Here is a 5,340-nt window from a genome sequence, read left to right as displayed (position 1 = left end):
CTGTATTTTTGGGTGCTCACAGGGCTGAAGGTAGCACTGAGCACAGCCACTGGGTGGCAATCTCCATCCAACGGTGACACCCCTGGGGCTGCCACATCCCCTCCCTTCACCCTACATGCAAATGTGCTAACATCTGGTAGCCAGGCACCTCATACAGATAGAGCCCAGCTATGCAAATAAGGAACAGGGCCCAGCTGAGCTGTCATCTACTTACAGCTCTTGGGTTTTAATTATTATTATTATTATTATTATTATATTATTTTTTTCCCAATGCTCAACTGCTGGTTGCTGGGCTCTATCGCTGTGCCTGAGGCAATGTCCCCACCCTAGCAGGGCAAAACAGCCCTTTGAAATGGGGTGCCATGCTTTGTGCGAGGTCGGTGTTACCCATAAATCTCCTGCTTTTCTCCCACTCAGTATTTCCCATTTGCACCCTACGCAGGATCAGGGCTCACAGCATCCTGGGTGCCCCAGGCAGGAGCAATGGGAGCTCCAGATGCAGCCCCTCTCCTCTGTGTTCACAGTGGGGACATCACTACAGCTCTACCCGTGGGATATTATGAGGACAAGCCTACATCCACAGTGCCCAGAGGACGTAGGCTGTGCTTCCAGCAGCTAATGCCACGCACAGTGTAGAGCAGCACAGCTCAGACCCAAGGACCCGATGACTCAAATCTGTGTAGCAAAACCAGCAGCAAAGCACTGCATAAACTTTTGGTTGTGTTGGTCCTACCCGTGCTCCTGCTGCAGCTTTCAGAGCTGCTTCATCACCCTGAACCACACAGATAACAACCCTCCCAGTGCCACCATTATCCTTATCTTGCAAAAAAGCCTCCTTCCAGGCTTTGGCTATCCAAAACCCCAAAGCCAAGCATTGCATATAACCCACAATGGTGGAGAATGGCATCAGGAACAAGCTCTCTGCCCCAAAATGAGCACAGCCACCTCTTCCTCCTCTCCCAAACCACTGCCCAGGAGCAGGAGGGAGGTGATGGGGTACACTGCTCCAATACCAATGAGTAAGATGCTTTGGTTCCCCTCTGGTTTTGTGGGGACAAGCAGTGACGCTGCGATAGGTCTCAGTGCTCGTCGCTGCGGTCGCTGCTGAAGAAACAGCTGTGGTAGCACCAACAAGAGGAATTGCAGCAGGTGGTGAAGTGATGCAAGGCACTGCTGTCGTGGGAGAGAAATGGCACCCATGGGGTGGGATCAGAGCGAGTGGCCTGATGGAAAGGTGGGTGATGGTAAAAGGTCTCTGGAGCTTATCTGCAAAGCGCCGCCCCAGAAAGAGGGAGAATGCTGACATGGAGGAGCAACAGGGGAGAAGATTTGCACTGAGTACCGAAGAGGCTTCAATGAGCCTCAACAACTCATTCAATGAGCCTCAACAACCAGCACTGAGAACGTTTTCCCTTGCAAAAGGGATTCCTGCAGGCAGGAGGCTGAGAAGAGTTTCTGTAGGAAAAAGACTATTCTCAAAGCCTTGTGAACGCAGCAAATAGAAGAATTTCTTCTTAACCAGGGCTTGCTCAGCGCCTGCTAGGACTGGCACCGGAGCTGCCACAAATGGAGGGCAAACAGGAAGAAGTTGGTGACGACTGGGAGCAGCTTCTGGCTTCAGGGCCAGTGTTACCCACACCACCAGCTTGTTCTCACTGGCTGAAGGTGAGGAGAGGAGAATTTCTCTGGGTGCGGCTTTCCCAGCAGGGTGAAGCTGATCACAAACACTCTGATTCAGCCTTGAGATTTCTCAGGGTAATCATTAAACAGGAAAATGCCTTTATAGAGCTTAAAAATACTTTGCTTGCTGCCAACATCTGCTCCCAACTCAAGGCTGACAAGGTTTCCAGGAAACTCTCTCAGCTTCTTTATCATTTTTATTAAAGGTTGTAAGTCAGTGCTGGTGGCACATTTTAGGCAAATGAGTCACGAGAGTGAAGTCCTATTTTAGCCGCAGAAATGATCTAATGAGGGCAGCCACAATGCAGCTGGGTGGGAGGGGTGTCCAAGCACAAAGGCACTTTGTTCTGCCAGGTTTTGGATACAGGATACGCAACCACAAGAAGGAGGTTCTTGTGCTCTCCCAACAGAAGGCTGTCAGGTTGGCAGGAGGCAGTTGTGGGTTCCTGGCCAACGTGGCCACCGAATCACTCCCATTCACCTCCAAGATAGCATCAACCAACGGTGGCCACAGAGATGTTGGATGGGACACACAGAAGCGAGGGCTCGGTTTCATGCAGGTGGACCCAAGAACAGTATGAGGCACAGACACAAAAAGTCCTGCCTTGGTTTCAATGGTGAACCACACGGTTTGGTCGCATTGTTTTCATTCTTGACTCGGGACGGGAGGGGAGAGGAAAATGACTCCGACCTGGTTATTTCCCCCGAAACCATCACGAGAAGGTGCTCAGCCAATCGGGGCTGTCGCCCAACATTCCATCCTTCCCTTTTATGGTCAAAATCTGGCCTCTCCAAAAAAAAAAAAAAAAAAAAATTAAAAAAATAATCAGAGTTGAACATGGACCGCACAGAGATGCGATGGGTGCGTTGTGGGGCAGGCTGTCCCATGCCATGCTCTGTTGGCACACCGAAGGGCCAGGAAAGGGGAAAAAGCTCACCAGGCAGGAGGTGATGTCTTCTGTGGCGTCAAAACCTCTTGGCTCAAAAATGGAGTGCCATAAAGCCTTGAGATACAGCGTGTGAAGGTGGAGGAACTGCTGGGCATCTTGAGTACCTATGGTGGTGATAACCAATTAATTGGGGTTCAAGAAAGCACCACAGCTGCTGATGGGAATGGTCGTGGGAGCAATTCCAAGGTTGAACATGGCTCACACCCCCTGTTGTATTTGTTGACACAGCTTGATCCCAGCTGTGAGGGGCAGGGTCACCTGCAAATTCACACTGTGGGCTGACACTGGGATCTGAGCACCCAGATCGAGATGTAGATGTCCACATTCAATGCAGAGGAGTTGGAAGGGATCTATAAAGGTCATCTAGTCCAACTGGAACAATTCTGATTCTGTGACATAGAGCATCACTAGATGCCAACCCAAACCCTTAGAGTGAAGATGTTTGGATCTGGTTTTTCCAGATACAACCACACAGCCCATGCCAATCTTTGCTTGGCAGTCCTACCCTGCCCTCAAGAAGAGGTAGATGAAACAGATAACTAACGAGCCATGAAGGAAACCACTTTCCTACTCTGACCCTGAGCATCCTTTCTGGCTTTTGTTCTGACCTGAGGCAGGATCTGCAATTGCCTGTCCTTTTCAAGCGAGATGAACTCAAGGAAGCTTTGATTCCTGATCGGTGCAGTCCCATCAGATCCCCAAACTCTGCACCTATCCCCAACCAGTGCATACATCCCAATCCACCCATCAATACTTATCATGCACCTTCACAACTAGCAGAAAAATTCACAGATGTGTTCTCATTGCATTTAAATTCCAGACTTGGACAGAACGTGGAGCAAATTACTGGGGGAGGGGAAAAGGGTCGCTTGAAGCAATCTGCCTCAGGGTAAAGTTGGGCTCCCACCTCAGTCCCAAATCTTAGCCTAAGGCAGCCCCGTAAAATGAATAATCTCCCTGGGAACATGTCTATTCCCAGCACTCCTATGTATTTCCTCATACTTATTGTGTTTAAGATGCCAATGAGACATGATCACATTGAAGTGTTTGGTTAGAAGGCAGAGCCCTTACCGAGTGAGAAATAGAGGTGCCACTGCTGAAAGAGGGGTTGAATGATGTCACGTTGGGCCCTGGTTGAGTCTTCATCACACAAACCTACTGGAACTGAGACAGGAGATTCGGTATTGGTGAGCAGAGGAGAGGTCCGTGGGTTTCCCTTTGCCCACCATCCCTTGTAGGGTGATGCAGCCACCAAAATAACAGATTTCATTCCTCTCGCGTTCTTTCCGATGGCCCCCTGGTGTAAAATTAGCAGCAGGGAAGTTTCAGAAATGAATTCTCAAATGCGCTCTGGTTGCAAGAAGAAAAAAATTTGTACCATGGGGAAAAATCTGCCAGGCTGAAACTGCACAAATGAACAGAAAAATGCTCTGCTGAGACAGAGGTGTCGTGGGGAAGCATGGGGGACATACAATATTCTTGACCCAGACTTCCATGCTTACCTGTGAGAGCTGAGAGCAAAGCGCTTGAAGGCCACTTCTACGTTCAAAGAGCTGCTGATCCAGTCACTAATGGGAAGGAATAAAGCACAGGTATTAAGAAGATGGATTAAGAGCTGTTTCCGTGGCTCGAGGAGCAATTCAAGGAGAGGAATCAGTGGGAAGGCAATCCCCCAGGGCAGCACTTCGCATGGCACGCTCAGTGCCACATGGCCCTCCAGCTGGAGCTACCAGCCCACGTGCACAACAGGAATATGTCGTGCTGACCCATTAGTGGCAACAAAAGGCTGAAAAAGAACCTTTCCCAGTGGGTGTTCAAATCAGCTCTGTAGCACATCTGAAAGGATGACCTTAGCTGAAAGGATTCCAGGAAATCCACTGTCAGGAGGCAACTCGTCAATGTTTAACTGCAGGTTGGTTGTGCTGCTCTCAGTGCACAGGGGAGGACGTGTTCCCACCTGGTAATTAATCAGGGTTAATTAAGAGCAGCACATCTAGCTGATGGGTGCTTAGGGTTGCTCCTTGCCCCAGATGGGTATGGCCCCATGCAATCAGCCATACTCAAGAGGCAAAGCAATGACAGCTCGCTGCATGTGCTTTCTCACCACTTTATCCAGAGCTACTTGCTATTTGCTTATTCTTCCCCCATGAATCTCCAGCTCCCAGAGTCCTGTTGTTACATCAGAATCATTCTTCCTTTTTCTGCAAAACAAGAACTTCACAGGCTCTCAAATGGAGAGACAAAGCCGAGCAGGCGATGGGTGTTTGTGCAAAGGCTGCGCCTTTCAGCATGAGCTCCATGTGTCCTCCAGGCTCTGACCTGTGTCATTCTGGGACACGATGATTTAGGAAAATTACTGACCTTGGCCGAAGCAGGATGACGTGGTGGCCAGAGAGATAAAGCAATTAGGAGGATGAATCCTGCTTTTTTCGTCCTGCCAAGATTCTTAAACTGCCTGACCTCTGCAAGGTCAGAGCCTGAAAATGAAAATAAAAGCAAAGACAAAGGTCATTTGTTAGAGGAAAAAAAAAAACGTGCTGGCCTTTCACAACCCCCCTCCCAGTAGCTGTATGAATGTCTTCTCGTGCTTGTGGGCAAATCCCACGTCCCCAGGAGACCTCCAGCAGCTGGGATGGGGCCAGACCCAGGCATGGGGAGCAGGAGGGTCATGGCAGCAGCAAAGGGGGGGGCACAGATGTGTATCCCCATC

At 49.7% G+C, this 5,340-nt stretch overlaps 1 long non-coding RNA gene across 3 annotated transcripts; it reads right to left on the bottom strand.

The window, feature by feature from the left end:
• Positions 1-1,317: 1,317 nt before the first annotated feature.
• On the bottom strand, positions 1,318-4,923 carry LOC122183310. 3 transcript variants are annotated; one of them, XR_006180214.1, is made up of 6 exons: positions 4,735-4,923; positions 4,429-4,587; positions 4,133-4,198; positions 3,702-3,927; positions 2,619-2,734; positions 1,318-2,469 (listed from the first exon to the last, which is right to left on the bottom strand). It is a non-coding gene; the product is annotated as an uncharacterized LOC122183310 (long non-coding RNA). The 3 variants fall into 3 exon arrangements; XR_006180216.1 differs by having other exon boundaries at positions 3,702-3,794; XR_006180217.1 differs by having other exon boundaries at positions 4,480-4,587.
• Between the last annotated feature and the right edge of the window lie 417 nt (positions 4,924-5,340).

This window comes from Lagopus leucura, unplaced genomic scaffold, assembly GCF_019238085.1.
Source record: "Lagopus leucura isolate 7727_CA_CO unplaced genomic scaffold, USGS_WTPT01 Super-Scaffold_100017, whole genome shotgun sequence".
NCBI lineage: Eukaryota > Metazoa > Chordata > Aves > Galliformes > Phasianidae > Lagopus > Lagopus leucura.
This window is presented reverse-complemented; position numbering and strand designations above follow the sequence as displayed.